Raw genomic sequence first — 27,638 nt, forward strand, 5'->3', positions numbered from 1 at the left:
ATAGAGTATAGAAAAAAGCTAGGGAACAGATAGGGTATACTGAGAGATGGCCTCACTTTTACAGACCTTGCAAGAAAGGTGCATTAGTTAGGCTAAACCCTCATCCTTGTCCAATCTACAGATTGCAGTCAATAGTCTTTTGTGCTTCAATACAATACTAGTTGTTAGAAGCCATCCAGTAATCTGCTTTCAGTGGAAATACTCATATGTGGATGTCAAACAGAATAGGCCTGGCACCAATTCCATTGCCTGGTGCCAGGCCAATTCTATTTGATATCCACATATGAGTATATGAAGCACAAAAGACTATTGACTGTAATCTGAAACCTGTAAATTGGACAGGGATCTATAATATCAGTAAACTGATGCCTGCCTTCAGGATAGCTCTTCATATCACCCTGGGTCCATTTTGACCCATTAATTTCCCTTCTAAGAAAAATAGACATTCAGATAATTTAATTCAAAAAGGGAAAAAATTCTGAGCTTCAATTTACATTTAAAAAATAATCACTGAAAAAATATTTGAGACTGCATTCTTCATTTCACACTTTACAGGAGGCTTGAAAAGTAGGGAGTGGTAAAGAGAACGCAGGGGTGGTAAAAAATAGAGGCCTTACAAGGTAGCATATGCATTGCCCTAGAACTTAGGGAAATAAATGTAGTTGTAGTACTATAGACCTCTCTTGGATCTTTACTATTACTAAAATTATCTGGGAAGCAAACATAAAAATCATAAAATTATATAATTTGGCTCACAGCCCCATATCTAGTTGTGTGGCCTTTTCATATTAGGAATGGTACCAATTCTCTTGATTTAATTTGTTCACTTTTGGCTCCTGCCTTGGAAGTGATTACAGGCTCGTATCATCATCTTTCTCTTAGTAATTGTCCATGTTGCAATTCTCAAATGTGTACTCTCCAGAGTCTTAAATTCTTCTGTGCAGTTTTGTTCCATCAAATGATCCAAACATAATCTTCCAACAACATGAATAAGAAAATCTGTTCCTAATATAGGTTGTAATGACTACTCTCAGAAACTCTTCACATGACCACAACACATCAAACAGTGACGTAGATTTCTACTGATCATGTCCTTAGATAATAATGGTCTATCATGTGGCTTAGGCTGGAATCCTGAGAAGTGAAAGCAACATAGTTTGCAGTCCTTACATTAAACAATACTGGAACCAGGCATGCTTTCCTGTCCCTGTGTTAAACAACACCAGGATAGAACAAAAATAATTACCTGCTTGCTCCAGGAATTACTTGCTCCCAAGAAGATAAGCCTGTGAGCCAACTTAACAGCTTACTTATTAAACTAGCAATTTGTAATCAAGCCTCTCTTCAAAACCTGCATCTTGCTGGGCACATCAATCCAAAGTGATTATATCATACACTCTGTCCAATCTCAACAAGTTACCCACCCTTCAGGACTCAGCTTGCAATTTCCCAACCTCATTGGCTCTAAGACCCTGTGAACCCTCTTCCATAATTTCCTCATTTTGAGAAGCTATCAATATTTTTTAAGTTGATGTTCTCCCTCATTCCTATAAGTCTAATAAACATAGCTTTGGTTGCTCAATGGGTTCCTCTGGTACTCCCCAGTAGACCATTGACACTACTAAACTTTTCATCAAAGTCCCTTGTTCTTACCCTGAGTTGCAAAATGGGCCTTTTGTCCTTGGAGTATCTTATCTGACTGGTTTTCTATAAAGTGAATAATTATTCCTTAAGTTTCCTTAGAAGTTTATGGAAGACTTTCATCCCCACCTTCAGTAATCCTCACCCTTCTGGCTCATCGCTTAGCTGTGAACACTACAGTGGAACCCAGGTAAATCTTGGGGATGGTAGAAGAATGAGATTATTCATTGTCCTACTCTTCTGCCAAACCTACAAAGTTCTATTTTGCTGAATTATCTTGACATGCAAACACATAGGGGTGTTCCCCACCTACATAATGAAGAGAAAACCACCAATCACTTTCATGCTTGCATATGCCACAAGCTTTGCTTTCTGGGAATTAGTCACTCTATGTTCCTCAACAAATCTCATAGTCTCAGATCCCCAGTCCAAACACCTGATGATGTATTTCTCTTTTAGGATTCATCCACATCTTTGTTAAACCTAGTGTCCCTTTGTCCTAAGTTTTTCTGAGTTTTGGTTGCTTGTCTTCCCCATCAACTTTCAATGACATAGGATGTAACAGCATAAAGTGTTGGGCCTGCTAGTGGTTCCTCCTTTTGCATTTACAAACTCTCCTAAAGCCCAAATTGCCCTGACTCAATAGTCAAATGTATCTTCAGAAAATTTATAATAAGGGATATTTACACATGATAATGCCCTTCTCCCCTCCTTGTAGGATGGCTTCACAGCCTTACAGCCTAAGTCTGTGGAGCTGCTGAGCTAATTAGGGCCAATTAACTATATAACACGATTATCACCTACATCAAAGCACTTCTGTGTCTCTTTAAAAGACTAACTATGAACTGAACTCATTTTAATTTACTTATTTTATCTAGAAGGGACCTTTTAGTGTCCAGCCTCTTTCTTCCAGGGATGAAGGACAGAAGGGAGAGGTAGAGGTCTCTGCTCTTTCTGAGGGTTCCTGGTAAGGCCAGGTTGCTGCTACCTCCAAGCACAGTCACATATTTAACCTTAAGGAGAGGAAAGTGGCTTTCTTTTGTTGGGAGAAGTGGCCATGAGAATAATTTGCTAGGCCCTTCTATCAGGGCAGGAGTTTTCACTGAGAAATGATTGGCATAAGCAGCTCAAGGTACACTATGAACTTATGCTCTTTCCTCATAATATTTAGCACAATTTTAATTAGATATTTAACGAGGAGATCATTCAATGCATCTCCCCCACTAGAATATCTTCTCTCCAATGTCAGGGACCATACTTGCACATAGAAAATGGCACTTTGGCATATAATTGGTACACTTTTGTCACAGAATAGGTGTTAGGACATAGAAATCCTTCAGGGAAGACCTTAAATGAATGAATCAAAGAAACTACACAAGCAGGATGGAAACCAGTCATCTGTAGGCAACGCTCCCTAAATTGTGCTTGTCTTCACCAATATGTTGCATAATGAAAAAAAATAAGCAGAATGGAGTAAATTTTTCATAATGTTACATAATTTATACTACATTTGATTCCATCCACTCTTTTGGTTTATATTATATTTGATTCCATCCACTCTTTTGGTTTTATGAAAGAGGTATGAAGAGATGATAGTTTCCTGTGTGTATGATCTTTAAATTGACATTACTTGTGAAATATGACTTCTACTACCTCCATTTTGACCTCAAACTTTTTTTTGACCTCAAACTTTCTAATCGATTAAGTTCTTTCTGGTTCATCTCTTAAACTCAGGTACCCTGCAGGCAAAGCATCCCATAATGGGAACAAAAACTACCCCCTCAAGCAATAAGCTTGCCATAACACCAGCAAGACCTTGGGTGACTCACCCCAAGACAATGACCAACCTGACCTTTACTGCCCATCTGCACATGCCCATGGAACTTTGTCCCACATTCTCATTTCATAAACCTGTGAGTATTTTCAGCACTTTGGAGACAGTCTTTGAGACATTAGTTCACTGTCTTCCCAGTGTTGGCCTCACTAAAATAAACTCGTTTCATGTTTCACCACCAGTCATATCTCTGCCTTTGGATTTTGTCAGTGGCCAGTGGCCAAACATGGTCTGTTTGGGACCCGGAGCCAGGTGCTCTGCACCCCTGTGCCTCAGCTACACTTGGAAAATGACAATTGTTAACTCTAGCTCTGTCATCCAACTTCGGTTTATTTTACTAATTTTTCCTCTTCATGAACTCTGAAAGTTTGGGAACTACTCATCTGAGAGATGTCAAAGTATAATTTTTAAAAAATTAAAATCATGACTCTCATACTAATTTATAGTGTAAGTGTACAGATGTCAAAGATTTTTTGAACTCATTAATGAGAATCAGCAGGATGGTAAACCTGTTTCAAAGGAGAATTTGAGAGATTGAAAGAGTTATCAAAAGAAAGCAAGCTGAAATAAGATCGCTAATTTAGATACAGGGCAAGGAAATTGTAACCTTTGGGGGTTATCTTTTCTATAGAACAAAAATCATTTGAATCTCTACCAGAAAAAAAGTAATTTGCAATTTATTAATCTTCTCCAAGTTAACACGCATCTTTGTAGAATCTGGGCCTTAATCAGTAGTAAATAGTACCTCAAAATTACCTTCCCTTAGAGTGGCAGACAACTCAGACCGGCTTGATAGGCTCTAATATGGGTTTGGAAGGTCACACAGTAATCTTTCTGCCTTATTTCAAGTTTTGGATAATTTTGGTAATAGGAACCTGCCTCTAATATTTGGATGGAGGTTGCATTAATATATGTATGTATAAGTAAATCTGGATTTATAGATCTATAGGTGTGAAACGGGAAGGTGATAAACCGAAAATTAACAGTTATTAGGACTCAGAAATAGCATTATGAGTATATTAGTTCGTGAGGGCTGCCGTAATAGAGTACTCACACGCTGAAGAGGTTAAACAATAGAAATGTATTGTCTTACAGTTCTGGAAGCAAAAGTCTGTCCTCAAGGTGTTGTGTTCCCTGGAAGGATCAGTCCCAGATCTCTGTCCTGGCTTCTAGTAGTTGCTTTGCTTGTGGCAACATAACTCCATCTGTACATAGTGTTCTCCCTGTGTCCAGGTCTGTGTCCAAACCTCCCCTACTTTTTAAGGATTCCAGTCATATGGGATTGGACCAGGCCCACCCTAGTCCAGTATGACCTCATCTTAACTAATTGCATCTGCAATAACCCTATTTCCAAATAAGGTCATGTTTGGAGGTATTAGGGGTTAGGATTTAAACGTACAAAGTAGAGGGAAGACACAACTCAACCCATAACAATGGGTACATTTTTCTGAGATTTTCCTTCCTCAATTTTCAGAAAAACTAAATGCCAACACCCATTCCCAAAAATATTCAGTAACAGTTCTGGATGCCTTTATTAGTTTCCAAGGGTTGCCATCACAAATTACCACAAACTGGGTGGCTAAAAACAACAGAAATGTTTTTCTCTTATAGTTTGGGAGGCTCAAAGTCCAAAATTAAGGAGTTGCAGGGCTTGCTCCCTCTAAAGACTGTAGGGAAGAACTTTTCCATGCCTCTTCTGTGGCTGTTGGCAACCCCGGCATTCCTTGTAGTGTAGCTTTATCACTCCGGTCTCTGCCTCCATCCTCATGTGGCTGCCTTTCATTATCTCCCTCACTTTTTTTTTTAAAGTTATTTCTTACTAGTTGTTCTAGGGCTTACCATATACATCTTAACTTATCAGAATAATCTTCAGATTTATACGTGTTGAATTGCAGCATGACATAGAAATGTTATTCTCATAGAGGTCTATTCTCTCTTCCCACTTTTGTATTACATATACATGTTTTGAATCCAACAAGGCATTGTCACAATTATTACTTTCTAAAATTGTATGTCTGTTAAAGAAGCTGAGAAGAGAAGGAAAAGCAAATATATACTTATGGAATTTGTTATGTTAACCTTCTTATTTACCATTCCTGGGTCTCTTCACCTGTTCCGGTGGATTCTAGTTCCCATATGGTGTCTTTTCTTCACTTCAGTGCAGCTGTACTCCTATCCTCTTCCTTTGTGCTATTATTGACAAATATATTGTATTTCTTTGTGTTATAGTTTCAACAATACAATTATGTACACATATTCTTTCACAATTGCTTTGAAATCAGCTAGGAGATGATAGGAAAAGAAGATGCCTTTATACTATCTTTTAAAGTTATATAATTACCTTTACCAGTGCCCTGTTTTTTCATGTGGGTTCAGCTTCCTGTCTTGGGTCACAAGCAGTTTCTGGTGCCTGCTCTTTCTTCCCTTGTATGGGTCACACTTCCCTGGTTTTTTGCATGCCTCATAATTTCTTTCTTGGAACTAGACATTTTAAGTGACATATTATAGAATCACTGGACACTGATTACCCTCCTCTCTCTCTCTCTCTCTCTCTCTCTCTCTCTCTCTCGGCAGCTTGCTATTGTCATTTTATTGTTTACTTGTTTATTTGTTTAATGATTTGGATAGACAATGTTAGGGAAGTCTATTTCCCCTGCACTGTGAAACCTCAGATTTGCTCCTCAGAGAGAACAGCTCTGGGCATGCCCACAGTCACTGCGGGATAGCAGCAGTTGCAGCAGAGCCTCTGACTGTCTCTTTCTCTGTTAAGCTGTCTGCCTCCCTTGGCATCACACCAAGCTCTTAGGCTCCATTAATTGCTGACTGATTGCTCTATTGTTTTTGATAATGCCTTGGGGGCATAAGACGTTCTGCAGTCTAATCTAATTGAATTTGGGCCCCTTTTCAGGAATACTTTTGGAGGACAATTTTTGAGATTTATTCTGGCCCCAGGAGGACTCTTCTTAACTGTTTGTTTTGCTGGTTCTCCCTGGTAAACTAGCTGGCCTCTACCTCAGGTTGTTGCTTTTATAGATGTACCAACTTCCTCTTAATTGCTTACCACCAAAATCTCCATTGTTTTTTGAGAGCACCCTAGGGCTTAAAATTACCCACACTCTGTTTCAAATAAAATCGGTTCCTTTGGGGAAAGCTTTGTAGATGTCTATTCTTATGGACTGCCTCTCTCCCGAGGTTGGGGGGGGACATCTCTGAGCCAATACCTTGGGCACTGGGCAGGAGAAGTAGCCTCTGGTCTTCTTAGTTGGCCTCTCCCAGCATGGAAATTCCACCCCAATAGTGAGCTGGGGTGAAAGTGATCAGGGCTCCAGGATTCTCAGCCTGTCATGCCTGGGTAGAGTACCCCACCCTGGGAATGAAGACTGGGTGAAGAGGGGCACTCCTGACCTCTCAGTCACACTCACCAGGAATTTAGCCTCTGCAGCTCAGAGTGGGAGGGTATGAGAAATGCTAGCAATATGTGTCTCCACGTGAAATACTGTATCCCTTGACTAAGAGTTCAGGAAAGAGGGAGTCCCATCTTCTTGGCCATACTCATGTGGAGTGCAGTTCCAGTAAAGCTGTGCTGGGGCTGGGAGTAAGGGAATGAGCCATGGATCAAGTGCCATGGAGTCTTCCTCTTCTTACCAAGTTTTAGTAGATTTTCTTGAATAAATATTTCTTCATTTGCTGCATGCCCTTGGCACAAGTCCCAGAGACTTGGTTTCTTTAAAAATAATTCTTACCGGGGGCACTTGGATGGATCACTCAGTTAAGCATCTGACTCTTGGTTTCAGCTCAGGTCATGATCCCAGGGTCATAATCTCAGGGTCTTGAGACAGAGCCCTCTGTTGGGCTCCATGGCTCAGCATGGAGTCTGCTTGAGATTCTCTCTCTCCCTCTCCCTCTGCTTCTCACCCTGCTCTCTCTCTCTCCCTCTCTCAAATAAATAAATAAAATCTTAAAAAAGTAATTATTATCAATTATGCTTATTTTTGGGGGGAGCAGGTCCACTGAACTCCTCATGGCTGCCATTCCTGATATTTGCTCTTCATAATTAGTCATTTTTTTTTCATTTGTAAACCTGAACTCACAAATGGTAGTTATTGAAATGAAGAAAAACAAATGTTTACTAATGTTGAGTTTTTGTGACATTTTGAATTAGAAATATTTATTTATTTATTTATTTATTAAAGATTTATTTATTTATTTGAGAGAGCGAGAATGAGAGAGAGAGTACATGAGAGGGGGGAGGGTCAGAGGGAGAAGCAGGCTCCCCGCTGAGCAGGGAGCCTGATGTGGGACTCGATCCCGGGACTCCAGGATCATGACCTGAGCCGAAAGCAGTCGCCTAACCAACTGAGCCACCCAGGCGCCCCTGAATTAGAAATATTTAAAGAGTGGACAAGATGGCATTTCAGACTTTTTTTTCTCATTCCGTATGGGAGAGTGCCAATATTTAATAGAATATTAGTTAGAAAAAATGTTTTAGAAGATTCTATATATTCATAGTATCATAAAAATGTTTGAAAATCTATGTTTTAAATCAAAAGCAGACATCTGTTGGAAGGCAATTAAAAATGAATATTGATGAGATTTAGGTGCAAAACCAAACTTGTCTTCATGAGTCAATCCAACTGTAAGAGCTGATCCAATTATAATCTCTCTTTTAATATTCTTTAACAACAGTTATAGCCAAGACAGCTCATTAAGAATCCATATCAGAGTATATGGTCATGGCTAAAAATAAGTATATTGCCCACGTCATTTGTCAATTCATTTAATGCATTAGAAGTGGTTTCAATTTCAGAAAGTTAAAAAAAAAAAAAGTCACATTAAAGATTTGTACTCAAATGTGAGAGTAAAGAAGTGCTTTGTGATGCTTTCATATTTACATTTTCATTTATTTGTATTCCCTATGATGTGCCAAGTGATTGTCAGTTTACAAAATGTGGCACCTATAAATATGCTTTAATTACTCATTTAGTTCAATAATTTAGTCAACAAATACTTATTGAGTAAATACTAAGCCAGGCTGTTCTAAATTCTGGGGATATAGCAATGTATGAGACAAACAAGGTTCCTGTTCTCTTGGAGTTTAAATTTTAATGATTGTCTTAAAATAAACAGATAAATGAAGAAATGCATTATGTATTGTACTGGCTGCTAAAATGCACTCTTCAGATGCCCTTATCAGGACCAAGGCACTCATTTTTGAGCTACTGGAAGTATTAGTGGCTGATATCTCATAGCCACATCCCTCCCCTGGAATTGCTTCTATCAAAGGCACCCACCTTGTCCAAGGTTATAATCACTGCCTCAGGGCAGCCTACATCCAATATTTGGTTAATGCAAAGGATGAAGACCTGTTCCCCTTGCATCAGTTTGTGGATAACTCCGAAGAGCTGTCTCAGCTTCAGAGATCCATGAAGGATCATCTGAGACATTTGCTATAATTCACGACAGTGGAATTTTTGTCTCTATCCAGTTCTGCTTCCTGTACTTCCTTAAAGGTGTTGTTCCTAAAGGAACTTCCCAATACACATTCTACATACAAATCTTCATCTCCATTCTGTTTCCAGGAAACTCAACCAAAAATGGTAGATACTAGAAACAATCTTAAAAAGTAGGCTCTAAATATATGTTAAGAAAAAAAAAAAAAAGAAGAAGATAGTAGGAGGGGAAGAATGAAGGGGGGAAATCAGAGGGGTAGATGGACCATGAGAGACGATGGACTCTGAAAAACAAACTGAGGGTTCTTGGGGGTAGGGGGGTGGGAGGATGGGTTGGCCTGGTGGTGGGTATTGAGGAGGGCACGTTCTGCATGGAGCACTGGGTGTTATGCACAAACAATGAATCATGGAACACTACATCTAAAACTAATGATGTAATGTGTGGGGATTAACATAACAATAAAAAATTTTAAAAAAAAGAAGTAGGCTCTAAGTGCAACCTTTGGTCTGGATCACTTGCTAAAAGGTGAGAAAAAGCTAAGGTCAGTCTAAGAACATAATTATAAGGATAGTGAAACTTCAGAGAAGGTTGAACTCTAAGCCTGGCAGCTCTACTACACTAGAGAAAAGGTTTTCAATTAAGCAGAGGGACAGAAAAGGAAACTATTAACAAAATGGAAAGGCAACCTAATGATGGGAAAAGATATTTGCAAATGACATATGATAAGGAGTTAATATCCAAAATAGAGAAAGAACTTATACAACTCAACACCAAAAACAAATAATCCAATTTAAAAACGAAGAGAGGACTTGAATGGACATGTTTCCAAAGAAGACATTCAGATGGCCAATAGACACTTGAAACATCCCTAATCATCAGGGAAATGCAAATCAAAATGACAATGAAATATCACCTTACACCTGTCAGAATGCCTAAAATCAAAAACACAAGAAATAACAAGTGTTAGTGAGGATGTGGAGAGAAAGGATCCTTTGTACACTGTTGGTGGGAATGTCAATTGGTGCAGCCACTGTGGAAAACAATGTGGATGTTCCTCAAAAAATTAAAAAAGAAGTACCATACGATCCAATAATTTCACTACTGGGTATTTACTGTGATAGTGGCACAATAAGGGGGTACAAAGACTTGGTGCTTTGTCTCAATTTGGCAACACTAATTTGAAAAGATATATGCACCTCAATGTTTATGGCAGCATTATTTACAATAGCCAAGATAAGGAAGCAACCCAAGTGTCCATCAACAGACAAATGGATAAGGAAGATGTGGTATATACATACAATGGGATATTACTCAGCAATAAAAAAGATCTTTCCATTGGCAACAACATAGATGGACCTAGAGGGTATTATGCTAAGAGAAATAAGCCAGGCAGAGAAAGACAAATACTATATGACTTCACTTATATGTAGAATCTAAAAAACAAAACAAATGAATAAACAAACACAAAAAAGCAGAAACAGACCCATAAATACTGAGAACAAATGGATGGTTGCTGGCAGAGCCAGGGGGTGCAGAACGGGTGAAGGGGAGTGGGAGGTACAGGCTTTCAGTTATGGAATGAATAAATCATGGAGATGAAAGTTACAGCATAGGGAATATAGTCAAAGATATTGTAACAGTGTTCTATGGTGACAGATGGTAGCTACACTTGAGGTGAACATAGCATAATGCATAAACTTGTTGAATCACTATGTTATACACCTAAAACTAATGTAACATTGTGTGCTGACTATACTCAAATAAAAACATTTAAAAAAATTTTTTTCGGGCGCCTGGGTGGCTCAGTTGGTTAAGCGACTGCCTTCGGCTCAGGTCATGATCCTGGAGTCCCGGGATCGAGTCCCGCATCAGGCTCCCTGCTCAGCAGGGAGTCTGCTTCTCCCTCTGGCCTTCCTCCCTCTCATGCTCTCTGTCTCTCATTCTCTCTCTCTCAAATAAATAAATAAATAAATAAAATCTTTAAAAAAAATTTTTTTTCTAGGGCTGCCATAACAAAGTACCACAATCTGGATAGCTTAAAACAACAGAAATTTATTCTCTCACAGTTCTGGAGGCTACAAGTCCAGAATCAAGGTATTTTCAGGGCCATGCTCCCTCTGAAGGCTCTAGAAAAGAATCTTCCTTACCTTTTCTAGCTTCTGGCGGTTGCTGGCAATTCTTGGGGCTTTTGTGACTTGTAGCAGCATAATTCCTATCTCTGTCTGTGTTTTCATATGGCCTTCTTCCCTATATGTTTGTTTCCAATCTCTTTCTTCTCAAAAGAACACTTGTCACTGGAATTGGGGCACATCCTAGTCCAGTATGAGCTTATCTTAATGATTATATCTGCAAAGACCCTATTTCTAAAGGAGGTCACATGCACAGGTACCAGCATTAGGACTTCAATATATTATTTGGGAGACACAATTCAATTCAACTTACAGCATCCTGAAAGAGAGAAACAAGAGGAAATCTTCCCAACGGGCTTAGCTTCAGACAGTGCACTTGGCCATTATATTAGACAGGGTTCTTCAGAGAAAAAGAATCAATAGGTTATATATAAGAGGAGATTTATTATAGCAATTGGCTCACATGATTATGGAAGCCAAGAAGTCCCATGATCTTCCATTTGCATGCTGGAGAACTAGAAAAGCCCATGGTGTAATTCAGTCCAATTTCAAAGGCCTGAAAATTGGGTAGAGGGGAGTGCTGATGGTGAAAGTACAGTTCCAAGTCCAAAAGTCCTAGAACCAAGAATACCATTGTCCAAGGGCAAGAGAAGATGAATGTCTTAGTTAAAACTGAGAGTAACAATTTGTCAATTTTAAATGGCCACCATGCTCCAAATTACAGATACAGAAATGGATTTGGAAAGAAGTGGACTGGTTTGGGATGTTTCTGGAGTAGAGTATGTAAGACTTGTCAGCACCCACCACCTGGATCAGTACCGGGGAGTATAAGTGCTCAATAAATGTTATAGTTGAATGAATGACTCTAAGTTTTGGCTCTTGCTGTTGGATAGATTGGGATGCCATTTACTGAACTAGGGAAGACTGTGGGAGAAACTGCTTTGGTGAGGTGAAGGAGGAATCAAGACAGTTTTCTGCATACTGAAGCCCTCCTCCTAAGGACTTTCTTTGGCACCTCAAGAGCTGGCTGGGCCACAAGTAGGTACGAACTAGGGGTGCTTAGTCGTTGAGAGTCTGCCTTCAGCTCAGGTCATGATCCCAGGGTCCTGGGATCGAGCCCCACATCGGGCTCCCTGCTCCGCGGGAAGCCTGCTTCTCCCTCTCCCACTCCCCCTGCTTGTGTTCCTTCTCTCGCTGTGTCCCTCTCCGTCAAATAAATAAATAAATAATCTTTTTAAAAAATAGGTACAAACTAAAATACTGGGCACACAACCCTCAACCAATGGAAAGTGTGAGAGCTGGTGAATAAATGCCTCAGCTTCCCTGGTCCCAGGTGAAATACATGTTTCACATTTTTTTTTTTTCTCAGAGAATCCCCAATGAGACTGAGCTCCATTTGACTACACTGGTAATAGGTTTTCATTAACATATTCTTTATTGATTTTCCTGTCTCACTTTCACCAGCATCCCCACTTGTGCTTTCTGGAATCACTGTCCAAATAAATGGTTGCCTCAGGCTTCGGTTTTCGGGGATACACAAACTAAGAAAAACAATAGACTGGAATCTATCAACAATAGATGATAAATAGACTTTGAGTCTACAGATCAACTTTGCCTAAAATTCTCTCCCTCTTCTCCCCATCCTTCAAAGTTCTTCACATTCTTTAAAACCCATTTCAAATTTCATCTTCAAAAAACTTTCTCTATTCCCATACCCCAAAGGGATAAACCCTTCTCTGCTATTTCCTCTAGAAGTGTTATTTGTTGAGCAATTTGGAGTTCATTGTCCACATGCTTATATCATCATGGGCTCAGGACCCTTACCATGCCTAAGAAGTCTTGCAGGGCACACATGTAGGCCTCAAAGCAAACACATTCTCTTTCTTTCTCTGGATTTATTTCCTCTGAATAAATGGCACATGTGGCTTTCTATTTCTTTGGCATGATGAATCTAGAGGTTTGGGTTTGAATATGGGGAAGGAGGACATTTAGACCTATAATTTGTTCAAAAAAGCTACACAGCTCAGCATACTTGAATTTTTCCCAAAGGGGCCCAAAATTACAAATAATGATTACCCACTACATAGTAGCTTTTGTCCTATGTATATATTTCCAAGTCTTTGAGGGCAGAAAGATTTGGTCAAGGCCCTTCTCCCTGTGAATCCCTAAGGGATGTATACACCAGGAGACAGAGCCAAACAAAATAAAGCACCCATTTCTTGTTAGCGGAATTTGTTCCTAAAACCCCAATGCAGAAAGCTCTGCATATTTGGGCTTGCCTCCCTGTAGCCTGAACCTCCAAACTGAAATCTTGTAATAATGGACTTTGAAAACCCCTTTTTCATAAGCCACATGGAACAGAGACTAAAAAAGTGAACTCTATAAAGTATATACAAAAGAAGAAAGAAAGTTCAGGTGAACAGATCTGATCTTGTGGGAGTCACCCTAAGGAAAAAAGCAGCTGAGGCCAATGTGTGAGCAGAAACCACTTACTACTTCTGAAGCAGTGGTAGAATAAGCACATGCATGGGACACATGCTGGGACCTTGTAACGCACACTGATCACAGTTTACTAATAAGCATAACCCAATCAGAGTCCTTGAATCTAACGATCCAGATTAATAACTTCTCTATTTGGTAGAAACTAGGAAAGAGAGGTGAAAGAGAAGAGCAGAGAGCTTCAGTATTTGTGCTCTCCTAGAAGAGGACACATCTCACATATTGTACTCACTGTCAGCATAAATACAATGCCAGCTATTATATCTCTTGGTTTTATTTTTGGCTGAGAAAATAAGTCTCCATATGTTTGTCTTCTCTTCCCAAGCACATTATAAAATCCTAAAGAGAAAGAACTGTCACCTGCTTCCTTTGTGTTCTCCACAGTGCTGGAGATGTGAAAGGAATAAATAAAATTCTCTAGATCACAATTATTATAGCAATTGTATTTATTGATGGCTTCACACATGTTGACTAATTTAATCCTCACAACAATTCTATAAGTTATATTCCATTAACATTCTCATTTTATAGATGAAGGAATTGAGACTCGGAAGGTTCAAGTAACTTTCCTAAATTCATATATCTAGAAAGTGGAAGAGTCATTACTTGAATATTTATCTTATACTGTATGAAAACTGTGAAATAGTTACAGAGAAAGAGAGGATGGTGGGGTGGAGGGAAGGCAGTCTACAACATGTGGAGTGTATCAGTCAGGGTTCAACCAGAGGAACAGAACCAGTAGCAGATACATACATGCATATTAAGAGAATTTTTTTTCACAAGGAATTGCCTTATGCAATCATGGAGGCTGGCTAAGCAAGTCTGAAGTCAGTGGGACAGGCAGACAGGAAAAGAAGATCCCAAGCAGGGTTAGAGCTTATGGACACAGTCTGAAGCTTATTATCCAGTGGAAGCAAGGGAGGAAAGTCCAGGGGGAAGGGAGAATAATTATAGACCCATATACTGTTTCTGCCTCTCTTTTAAGAGACTTCCAACAGATTAAGTTAGGGGCACCTAAAATAATCCTCATTTCGATTAATTTAAATTCAACTGATTAGGGACTTTAAACTGCACAATCCCTTCACAGTGGATCCCAGATTAGTGTTTGAATGAATAACTGGAATACAGTATAAGCTATGAAACTACAGCCCATCATCTCGCTTCAGAAAATATCTCTTGTATACTCCATCTTAACCAGAAGCATACTAGAAAGGGAATTCTGGAGACTGTTGTTCACCTTAGCCAAATTGTTTCAACCCAAAGCCATGAAGGGACACAGGGGATTTTACAAGGCATAGGGCAGGGATCAGGTTGGGGGACAACCAAGACAATCCCAAGGGCAAGAACATAGAAGAGGCAAAGTACTCATGGCTTCTTTTGAAAAGATAATTGAGGGGAGAATGCAATCATAAAATCCCAATGGGGACTCCAGTACAAGATGGCAATGGCAAATGTTCAATGATTATGGGGGTGGAGGGAGGAAGAGACCTGCTGGGATTGGAAGGTACCCTATAGGACTGGGCGCATAGGAAGCCCATAAGGCCAAAGGACAGGGAGAAGGTGATGGAGTAAGTGCCATGGGGTAATGGAACAGGCCAACAGTTCAGTGTTTCTGAAAAATTTAACATGAATAATTGAATGACCTACTACATACAATTGATTCTCACACATTCCATAAAGTCTCTGTGAGCACTGAATTAGCAAATACTGGACCTTTGTTCCTAGGGAAATGGAGGAGTAAGTTTCCCTGAGCCTCTGGTTATAACATTTCCATCAACTGATCAATGCATAATCTTGTTTTATGTGTGTTTCTGTTAAAAGACACCTTATCTAACATATATTGTTGAGTCATTAGCATTGAACTCATGGCCAACAACACTATAACTTAGACCTGAACAAAGCGTATATAACACATACATTATCTCCATTTTCTCCCCGCTTTCTTGTGTTTAGGAACACATATACTTGTGGGCCATATCAAACAGTAAAATCACCAACAAAAAGCACGCACACACACACACAACACATGGCATTAAACAGAGTAAGAAAAGCATACTTGGGGCGCCTGGGTGGCTCAGTTGGTTAAGCGACTGCCTTCGGCTCAGGTCATGATCCTGGAGTCCCGGGATCGAGTCCCACATCGGGCTCCCTGCTCGGCGGGGAGTCTGCTTCTCCCTCTGACCCTCCTCCCTCTCATGCTCTCTGTCTCTCATTCTCTCTCTCTCAAATAAATAAATAAAATCTTAAAAAAAAAAAAAAAGAAAAGCATACTTGTGGGGCGCCTGGGTGGCTCAGTCGTTAAGTGTCTGCCTTCAGCTCAGGTCGTGATCCCAGAGTCCTGGGATCGAGCCCCGCATCGGGCTCCCTGCTCCGCAGGAAGCCTGCTTCTCCCTCTCCCACTCCCCCTGCTTGTGTTCCCTCTCTCGCTATCTCTCTCTGTCATATAAATAAATAAAATCTTAAAAAAAAAAAAAGAAAGAAAGAAAAGCATACTTGTTTATAGTATGAGAGCTGAAGCAAGAAGGCAGAGTTTCACTTTGACCTCAGCTGGGAATGTGCACATCAAGGACTCAAATTTTTCACCATACTGTGCATGTGCACAGATGACTGTGAAAACACAAGTATTAATTGGGAGGTTACAAATAAATTTTAGTGAGCAGATGAATTCACAGATACAGAATCTGTGAAAAATGAGGACTGACTACATGTGAAGGTTCACCCTTGGATTAATGTTCATGGTTAGAGAGTACCAGTACCTGAAGCCAACTCCATCCTAGACATATTTGTGATTAAATCTACAGTATGCCAAACAGAAGATGAAAATTGAGCAAGCAGTCCATTATCCATGCTTTTCTGGATTCAGGACATCCCAACATTGAAACTCCTTGACTTAAATTGGCTGATCTAGTCTATTTGTGGTTTTCATTTAACCACATACTCTGCTCTGCTATTGAGTTTGGGGCTGTGGTTCATTGCTTCTTTGTTTATCCACCTACTTAGGATTTCTCTGCTGTGGCTGGACACATAAAATGCTTAGCCCTCCTGCTCTTACCAACGCTTACTACATGAGCACTAAAATGACTCTCTGTGACTCTGCACCTGCACAAAGAAAAGTTAACTGGTGAAAAACACTCTCTGGGTGATAGGTCTCACTCTAAGTGTATCAATTCTAATCTCTGGTGAGCTCCTCGTGCCAACTAGCAATTCCAATTTCTCCAACCCTTTCCTGTAGTCCTCTCCCAGACAATCGTTCCATAGCTCTGTCTTAGCTCACCTGGGTGACTGAGTGACTTGAACAACAGAAACTTGTTTCTCACAGTTCTTGAGGCCAGGAAATCCAAGATCAGTGTGGCAGCATGTTGGGTTCTGCTGAGAGCTGTCTTCCTGGCTTGCAGATGGCTACCTTCTCCCTGGGTCCTCACTTGATGGAGGGAGATAGAGAGCAAACTCTCTGGTGTCTCTTCCTATAAGGGCACTAATATCATCATGAGGGCTCTAGTCTCATTTTCTCACCTAAACCTAATTACTTCTCCAAGACCCTCTCTCTAAATATATCCTGTTTGGGTGTTAGGGTTTCAACATATGAATTGGGGGAGGACTGGGGGGATAGAGATAAGACACAATTCAGTCCATAGCAGCCTCTCTTAAAACTTCTGATTCAGCCAGTTTGGATTGGTATGTCTGTTTTTTTGTGACTAGAGTCCAATCTAGTCCATTGAAACTAGATTGAACTGCAACACCATGTCCTTTATCCTCAGTATCTGCTGAGGAATTGACTTCCTATGTTGCAAAAAAAAAATTAGTCAGAATAGAATTTTTATATTCTCCCAACATAACCCGTCTCCTTGAATCTGGACTCATATCTCTGCTCTCCCTCCCATTAATGTTAACGAACTGTCAGTTCTTCTATCTAAAACCCCTCCCCTTGCGCCCTAGACCCCATCTACTCAGGAACATCTACTTCTCATCTACTCAGAGACACCACATTAGCAACTGTTTCCTCTTGCTCTCCCATCATCAGGATTTTCTTCTAGGGAATAATTCCCTCCACATAAAAACATACTTTTATTGTTAAAAAAAAAAAAAAAAAACTGACCTCCAGTCACCATTCATTTCATTCCTAAGTTCTCCTTTCTTCAATACTCATTGAAAGAATTGTTTGTGTTTACTATCCTTCAGTTCCTCCTCCTTCTTTCTAAATCGTTTCTACACTAGAGAAGTTTTCAATTCCACCACTCAAACAAAACGGCTCCCACCAAGAACACCAATAACTCCCATGTAGCTCAATTCAATGGTTAATCCTCAGTCCTCAACTTATTTGGGTCATTTGACATTATTAACCCTTCCTTCTGGACACATTTCCTTCACTTGGCCTCTGGATCATCACTCTTTTTATTCACTGCTTTAGTTCTTCTTTGTTTGTTCCTCCTTATATCCCTGATCTCTAAACAGTAGAATGTCCTATATCTCAGTGTTTATCCCTCTCCTTTTATATATCCACTCCTCAGAGCGCTCAGAGCACTTCAACCTCAAGGCCCTTGCATAGCTGTTCTTTCTGACTGCTACACTCTTACTTGAACACTGCATGGCTTGTTCTTTTGTGTTCTTCAAATTACATTTTAGGTGAGGCCTCCAACATCTCTAAATAAAATAGAAACCCACATCCACTCCTCCACTCACTGGCACTCCCTATCTACTTTATCCTGTTTTACTTTTTACCATAGAACGTATCATAAGCTGACATCCATGTTTACTTATTTATAGATAGTCCATCTACTTCCCCTCGACAAGGAATCTCTGTTTAACCTAACTTTAATCAGTCTCCTCTGAGCTCTCTGCTTAACCAGGCCCAACTTTGGACTGCCTTCTATGTCCTTGTTTGATACAATACAGTTTGAGCAAATTATTCCTGCTAGATCAGTGTAGTGGAAATCCCCCACTCCCAATATTGTATCATTCCAGCATGCATTCAGCAAGAATCCTATTGAGTCAGTCTAGCTCAGGTCATAATCTTGCAGTCGTGAGATCAATTTCTACATCGGGCTCTGTGCTGAGCATGGAGCCTGCTTGAGATTCTCTCTCTCTCCCTTTGCTCCTCCCCCTGCTGGCACTTTCTGTCTCAAATAAAAAATTAAAATTAAAAAAAATTTTTAAATAAAAATAAAAATTGAGAAATCCCTGGAAGAATATATATCTAACATGTTAACAGTTATTTATACCTGGATGGTAAGGTTATTAGTGGGGTTTTGTTTATTTGTATATTTTTAATATTTTTTTCTTGTTTCTTATGTCAGTAGATCTTAAATATAATGCAAAATGATGATCACAACAATAAAAAATAAAATAATGTATTTTTTCATAAGAATTAAATAATGTTTATAGAGAGGAAAAGATGAGACTTTTTAAGACAAATTAAAATTTATACAAAAATAATGTTCAACATAGAATACAAAATATATTTTTTCTCTTATCTAGTTTTTATACAATGAAAACATGTTGTTTTTATACTAAGAAATATACATTTTTAAAATTTTGAAATAATTTAGAAAGATTTCTTAAACTAAAAAGACAATAAACATGTCTGCCAAATCCATTTCAGTTTTTACAGTAACTTTGAACGGCCCAGTCAAAAGATTCATGGTCTGAATCAAACACAACTTCATCTGACTCACTATTCCACAAAAATACATAGAAGACATGCTTTTGTGTTACTTCACATCATCAATGCCTACAGAAAACAATGGTCTTTGAATGGCATTAAGGTTTTTTATTGGTTTCTTATATTTCTAAAATTTTAAGGTCACAGTCCTTTGCTCTGTGTAGTATAGTATCTGTGTTGAGTGAAAAAAAGCACATAAACCGGGGTGGGAAAGGGATGGATTTAGAAAAATCACCCATTGGGCGCCTGGGTGGCTCAGTTGGTTAAGCGACTGCCTTCGGCTCAGGTCATGATCCTGGAGTCCTGGGATCGAGTCCCACATCGGGCTCCCTGCTCAGCGGGGAGTCTGCTTCTCCCTCTCCTGCTCCCCCCTCTTGTGCTCTCTCTCTCACTCTCTCTCTCAAATAAATAAATAAAATCTTTAAAAAAAAAAAAAAAAAAAAAAAAAAAAAATCACCCATTGTTCCAGGTAGCCTTTCTCTTAGGAAAAAAAAAAAAATCACCAAACTAAATCACATGTTATAGAAATTTATTCCTTAATTCCTAACACAAATAAACTTTGATTCTTTTTTCTTGGAGAGAAAAGTAGTAAGAATAACAACAATATCAAAAATGAGATAGAATATTAACTTTATGTATTCTACAATGGTAAGTCTTTTGTTTAAATATTAATTTGTCTAAACAAATTTCATCTTCTTTTCTCTGCAAAGTATTATTTAATTCTAGGTTCACCAGTTAAGGAATACAATCCTGTATTTTTGTAATTGAGATCGCAATTTTGTATATTATGATTCAGGTTTACTGATCTATTTAGAGATTTTGTGCATATTCTAAGGGACAATGTGATAGGAAGGCTGAGGTACGTGTTTCGATTCTGTAATTTTAAAAATTCTATTTGGCTAGGCATAGTAAAATTAACAGTAATGATACCTTATTTCTTTTTTTTTTTTTAAGATTTTATTTATTTATCTGACAGAGAGAGAGAGCGCGCAAGAGAGGGAACACAAGCAGGGGGAGTGGGAGAAGGAGAAGCAGGCTTCCTGCGGAGCAGGGAGCCCGATGCAGGGCTCGATCCCAGGACCCTGGGATCATGACCTGAGCCGAAGGCAGACGCTTAATGACTGAGCCACCCAGGCGCCCTAATGATACCTTATTTCAACAGAGTCTTTCATCTGAAGATCTCAAAGCATCTAACATTTAGAGCACATCATTAGGCCATGCTGACTCTGTGACAAAAGTACTATATTTTAGAAATATTTAAATTTTTCCATTATTTGTCTTTTTAGATTTCTTGGTGCCTTTATAATTTTCAAAGAAAGTCTTGTTTATTCTTGATAGAGAGGCAGCTTAGAGAATTTTTACAAACAATGTAGTTTACTTTGTACAATAGCACAAAAAGTGTATGGAGGTTATTCTTAGCTCAGAGGAAAAAAATAATGTATTTTTAATATTTTGAACATCTACTATGCACCAAGCCCTGTGCCAGGCATGCTACATTTGCTATCTCACTAAAACCTCACAAGTATCCTACAGAGGAGAAATAATTATTTTAATATACACAGGAGGCTACCATATGCATAATGGTTTATGCTACCCAAGAGCTTTCAGCTAAAAAAACTGGACTGGAACCCAGATGTATTCAGCTATATTATTTTGTTTTGTTTTATCACCCTAGTTGCTTTTAGGAGTGGAGGAGGTTTCTATTATCCAAATTTTCTTTACCTCTTTCATCTATTAATAATCCCAACTATTCATTAAAAAGTTAGATTCAGAAATAGGAATCAAAAATACTGACAGATATTCTTCATAACAGTTTATATCTATCTTCGACTGTCACAGTGTAGTTGATCAGATGACTTAGAGATAGTGAGTTTGTTTAGATGATTCAGGCCCTGCCTCAAGGAAAAGCCAATGTTTTCCAAAGCATGCCACATATATCACCACTCATCCACAAGGCGATTTTGTTAACATTTGAACATTTTACCAGTTACATATTTCTAACATTTTCATAGTTATATATTTTGAACATCTATCAAGAAAGAAATTAACTAACAGAACAAACTCTTATTTTTATAAGTGTTATTACTTGCAATAAGGCCAAAAAAGGTAGTGCAATAGTAATTCACTTTGCACAGACTGAGTCTGGTTACGCAGGCAAATTTATGAATGGGTCAAATCTTCACTAATCAAAATTTCTTCTTTGGATGTAAGGATGGTATGAATGTACAGATGTCTGGTATAGCTTCTCATATATTAAATTTCCATGTTCATCATCATGTATTTCTTACTAATGTACTAATTCATCACTTCTGAAAGTCAATCATAGCTCACTATATAATTATATATTATTGTGAATTATAATCTGGATTGGGTTGTTTTTGTTTTTGTTTTTTAAAGATTTTATTTATTCGTCTGAGAAACAGAGATAGAGAGAGAGAGAGCACAAGCCGGGGGAGAGGCAGAGGGAGAAGCAGGGTCCCCGCTGAGCCAGGAGCCAGATATGGGGCTCGATCCCAGGACCCTGGGATCATGACCCGAGCTGAAGGCAGACGCTTAACAATCTGAGCCACCCAGGCGCACCTGGATTGGCTTTCTTTTAATTGAAACTATCATGGGTAAGAGGTTTATAAGATTTTTAGGCATAATAGAGGAGACGGTATTTATAACAAATATGAGCATGGTGTTGATAGTAATAAAACCACATTAACAACTGAATCACCTGTTAATGTTATAGAAATACCAGCTTCAAAAACAACAACAAAAAAATGCACAAGATATTATACAAATACCATCAAAATTGTTTGAAATTTGGAATTTCACTGCCAATTGGGAGTGACTCTATTTCATTATGTGTTGCCTTTAGAAACACTGGTATCATTTTGACACATTCAAAGAACACTATGAGAAACTTGTCAAAATTTCTGAAGCAAAATGGAAGGACATTCAAGCATCCAAAAACTAACATGCTGTGTAATAAGGATAAGAATACAAAAGCTTTGTGGTGTTTTGAAATAACTGGTGAAACATGAAGAATCCTATTGGCAAAAAAAAAAAAAAAAAAAAAGTAAAAGCAATGACTGGGGACAAAGTAAGTGAAATGATTGATAAAGTGCCTCTGCCAAATAACAGAGTTCATTTTAGAACTACAGATATGAACAGAAAGTAAAGCAGTAATTATTATTCAGAGAATGACAAAGTCAATACAATTCTCTGCAGACTGAAGAATCCACTAACATTCTATAGTCAGAAAATCTTTGCTATTTGTCTGACATAACCTTGAATAAAAGTAGTCTATAAAAACTTCTCCACAGCCAAATTGTACAACTGAAGAAGTGATTTTTTTTTTAATTTATTGGTGAAACCAAATAAGCAAAAACAATGACAAAAAGTGCTATTGGGCTACACCGAGAAGGTGTCAAAGACAATTAGTTCAACAAGACGGTTAATACAATTATGCTACTGCATATATACTTGCAGTTGTATCCAAAGAAATCCTGGCCAGTAGAGATACACAAAGTATTTATTCGAACTGTCAATCATATGCAAGCCTTTGAGTTCTCAAACTTTTGTCAGATTTTGTGAAAAAAAATTGCATAAGTTAAAAATCTGAAATTACTGTTCTATGTCTTTTGTTAGATTCCCTGCTAACAGGAGTCCTTATGTGTCCATTCAAGTTAATAAATCTATAAAATATTTCATATCAAGTCATAATCTGGCTATATCCCAGATTTAACATTTCTTCTACAATGATTTGAAGTTCTGCTGACAACATGAATAGCCAAAACAGCTTTGAAAAAGAAGAACAAAGTTGGAAGTCTTACACTACCTGATTTCAAAACTTACTATAACGTTACAATAATCAGGATAATGTGGTATTGGCATAAATAGAGGTATACAGATCAATGGAACAGAACTGAGAATCCAGAAAGAGTCCTTACCTTTATATTTAATAGTTTGACAAAAGTGCCAAGACAATTCAATGGGGAAAACATATTCTTCTCAACAAATGGTACTGGGACAATTTAATGTCTTTAAACACAAATATGAACCCTTTGCTAACACTGTTAGCTAGGTCACACATAAATAACTCAAAAATGGATCACAGACATAAAGGGCTAAAACTATAAATTTTCTAGAAGAAAACATAGGAAAAAAATTTCTGCAACATTGTTCAGGCAAAAAGTTCTTAGATATGGCACAAAAATCACAAGTTATAACAACAACCAAAAAAACCCTGATGAATTGTAATTCATTAAAATTCAAAAGCTTTTGTGCTCAAATACACCATTAAGAAAATGAAGAGATGATCTACAGACCAAGAGAAAATATTTCCAAATCATATATCTGATGAAGGATTGTACTAAAAGTGTATAAAGAACTCTTACAATTCAATAAGATACATAAACAGAAAAACATACTTGACTAGACATTTTACACACACACACAAGAACATACAAATAGCTATAACCACATTAAAAAGTGCTCAAGATCATTAGTTATTAGTGGAATCCTAACCCACTAGAATAACAACAATACAAAATACGGGCTATACCAAGTGTAGGCAAGAATGTAGAGACAAGGGCGCCTGGGTGGCTCAGTTGGTTAAGCGACTGCCTTCGGCTCAGGTCATGATCCTGGAGTCCCGGGATCGAGTCCTGCATCGGGCTCCCTGCTCAGCAGGGAGTCTGCTTCTCCCTCTGACCTTCCTCCTTCTCATGCTCTCTGTCTCTCATTCTCTCTCTCTCAAATAAATAAATAAAATCTTTAAAAAAAAAAAAAAGAATGTAGAGACATTGTAACTTTCATACACTGCTGGTGGGAATATAAAATGGTGCAACCACTTTGGAAATAAGCTGGGTAATTTCTTTAAAAATTCAAATATAAGCTTATCATATGACCTATCAATTCCAGTCCTAGGTAGATACCCACAAGAAATTAAAACATGTCCACACAAAGGTTTGTATATGAACAGTCTCAGGACTATTATTCATAATATCCAAAAATTGGTGAATGGATAAACAAAATGTGGTATCCATACAATGGAATACTGTTCAACAATAAAAAGGAACAAAAATATTTATATATTCTACAAAATGGATGAACCTCAAAAACATGATGCAGATTGAGTTGCTTCTGCATCCTGGTGCTGCATCATCACGGAGCCTCTGTGGTCCTTTAGCCAAGATGCCTGAGGAAACCCAGACCCAAGACCAGCTGATGGAGGAAGATGAGGTGGAGACGTTCTCCTTTCAGGCGGAGATCGCCCAGTTGATGTCCCTGATCATCAATACCTTCAACTCGAATAAGGAAATATTTCTCAGAGAGCTGATTTCCAACTTGTCGGACGCTTTGGACAAAATCAGACATGAAGGCTTGACCGATCCCAGTAAGCTAGACTCTGGGAAAGAGCTGCATATTAACCTCATTCTGAACAAGCAAGATCGAACCCTCACCATCGTGGATACTGGCATTGGCATGACCAAGGCCAATTTGATCAATAACCTTGGTACTATCGCCAAGTCTGGGACCAAAGCATTCATGGAAGCTTTGCAGGCTGGTGAAGATATTTCTATGATTGGACAGTTTGGTGTCGGGTTCTATTCTGCCTACTTGGTTGCCGAGAAAGTGATGGTGATCACCAGGCATAACGATGATGAGCAGTATGCCTGGGAGTCTTCTGCAGGAGGATAGTTCACAGTTAGGACTGATACAGGTGAACCTATGGATCAGGGAACAAAGTTATCCTGCATCTGAAAGATGACCAGATGGAGTACTTGGAGGAAAGGAGAATAAAAGAGATTGTGAAGAAGCACTTCCAGTTTATTGGCTATCCCATTACTCTCTTTGTGGAGAAGGAACGTGATAAAGAGGTCAGTGATGATGAGGCTGAAGAAAAGGAAGAGAAAGAGGAGGAAAAAGAAAAGAAAGAGAAGGAGCCTGATGGAAATAGAAGATGTTGGTTTTGATGAGGAGGAGAAGGAGAAGAAGGATGATGACAAGAAGAAGAAAAAGATCAAGGAGAAGTACATTGATCAGGAAGAACTGAACAAGACAAAACTTATTTGGACCAGAAACCCTGACGATATCACCAATGAAGAATATGGAGAATTTTATAAGAGCTTGACCAATGACTGGGAAGATCACTTGGCAGTGAAGCATTTTTCAGTGGAAGGACAGTTGGAGTTCAGAGCTCTTCTCTTTGTGCCAAGACGTGCTCCCTTTGACCTATTCGAGAACAGGAGGAAAAAGAACAACATTATGTTGTATGTTCACAGAATTTTCATCATGGATAACTGTGAGGAGCTAATCCCTGAGTATCTGAATTTCATTAGAGGTGTGGTAGACTCTGAGGATCTTCCTCTAAATATTTCCTGTGAGATGCTGCAGCAAAGCAAAATTTTAAAAGTTATCAGAAAGAACTTGGTCAAAAAGTGCTTGGAACTCTTCACCAAACTGGCTGAAGACAAAGAGAACTACAAGAAGTTTTATGAGCAGTTTTCAAAAAACATCAAGCTGGGAATACATGAAGACTCTCAGAATCGAAAGAAGCTCTCAGAGCTGTTACGATACTGTATGTCTGCTTCTGGTGATGAGATGATTTCTCTCAAGGACTATTGCACCAGAATGAAGGAAAACCAAAAACACATCTATTACATCACAGGTGAGACCAAGGATCAGGTAGCGAACTCGGCCTTCCTGGAGCGTCTTCGGAAGCATGGCCTGGAAGTGATCTATATGATCGAGACCATCGATGAGTACTGTGTCCAATAGCTGAAGGAATTTGAGGGGAAGACATTAGTGTCTGTTACCAAAGAGGGCTTGGAACTTCCAGAAGATGAAAAAGAGAAAAAGAAACAGGAAGAGAAAAAAACAAAATCTGAAAACCTGTGCAAGATCATGAAGGACATCTTGGAGAAAAAAATAGAAAAGGTGGTCGTGTCAAACCTATTGGTGACCTCCCCATGCTGCATTGTCACAAACACATACAGCTGGACAGCAAATATGGAAAGGATCATGAAGCCCTAAGCCTTGAGAGACAACTCCACCATGGGCTACATGGCCGTGAAGAAGCACCTGGAGATAAACCCCGACCACTCCATCATTGAGACCATACAGCAGAAGGCAGAGGCCGACAAGAACGACAAGTCTGTGAAAGATCTGGTCATCCTGCTCTACGAAACTGCTCTCCTGCCCTCTGGCTTCAGTTTGGAAGATCCCCAGACACATGCTAACCAGATGGACAGGATGATCAAGCTTGGTCTTGGTAGTGACAAAGACGATCCCACCGCTGACGATAGCAGTGTCCCGTGAGCGAAGAGATGCTGCCCCTCAAGGGTGACGATGACACGTCCTGCATGGAGGAAGTCGACTAAGTGCCACCAAGAATTACTTGTACATGTATTCGATACTTTATCTTCATTCCCTCTGATAATATATTTTCAAGGATGTTTTCTTTATTTTTGTTAACATTTTAAGAAACTGTATGGCATGACAGTAACTACTTAAGGGGAAGATAAGATTTCTTTCTTTTTCGGAGTGTGCTACTGTGATGTGTAGGAACTAAAGCCCAGCTAGTTTTTCTTCCCTAGTTCCATGCTGGCTTATTGTAACCGGACAAGGTAACATTTGTTGTAAGGTGTATGTAACCTAACGTGAACTGTGTGCTCTAAAGTGTTTAGCTACCAAGTGGATTCCTTAGTAAGGCCAAATTTTTTTTTGTCACTGAAGTGTTCTGAGCTATACCTTGATGTTTAAAACAGAACTGTTGGTTAAAATGACTCTCACCATCTAGGATCTACTTTTTAAATCTTCTATTCCCTGTAGTTATCAACTGCATGTACCAGGCCTCTAGAAATCAGTAGTTAAACTGAACCAACTGGATGGGAGTAACTATGTATAGGGCTTGTTTTCCAAAGAAGAGCATTGTTTAGAGTAGCAAAATTCTAAGCCTATTTAGGCATGTTGTAAAGCTGTTCAAGAAGTAACTCAGCAAGTTCTGTGAGTGGAAATGTAGTGCTCAAGTCACATTCAGCTTTAAAAGGTTGTAACAAATACAAACAAATTTAAAAAAAAAACATGATGCAAATTAAAATACAGGAGCAAAAGAGTACATACTGTATGATTTCATTTATATAAAATGTCCAAAAAAGACAAATGTATAGAGACAGAAAGTAGACCAGAAGTTTCTGGGACTAGAGATGGGAGTAAGGATTGACTCAAATAATTGATTTTGGGGGAGGGGATGATAAAAATGTTCTAAAATGATCATGGTCATAGTTACACAGCTCCATAAATTTATTTAAAAAAAAACAACAAAGAGCTCCACTGGGGTGTCAAAAACCCTTGCCAGAATTCAGCCGGTTCTTAGACTTCGAACCCATCAACTGAAGGAATGACGCCGTCCCCATAAGGAAATACTTTGAAT

At 38.8% G+C, this 27,638-nt stretch overlaps 1 pseudogene across 1 annotated transcript; it reads left to right on the forward strand.

The window, feature by feature from the left end:
* Window positions 1-24,364: 24,364 nt before the first annotated feature.
* On the forward strand, window positions 24,365-27,403 carry LOC123863355 (heat shock protein HSP 90-alpha-like; annotated as a pseudogene). The gene has a single exon (XR_006795541.3). The product of XR_006795541.3 is annotated as a heat shock protein HSP 90-alpha-like (transcript).
* The last annotated feature ends 235 nt before the right edge of the window (window positions 27,404-27,638 follow it).

Source organism: Mirounga angustirostris, unplaced genomic scaffold, assembly GCF_029215605.1.
Source record: "Mirounga angustirostris isolate CCGP_5_RB_7025 unplaced genomic scaffold, mMirAng1.0.hap1 SCAF_1, whole genome shotgun sequence".
Lineage (NCBI taxonomy): Eukaryota > Metazoa > Chordata > Mammalia > Carnivora > Phocidae > Mirounga > Mirounga angustirostris.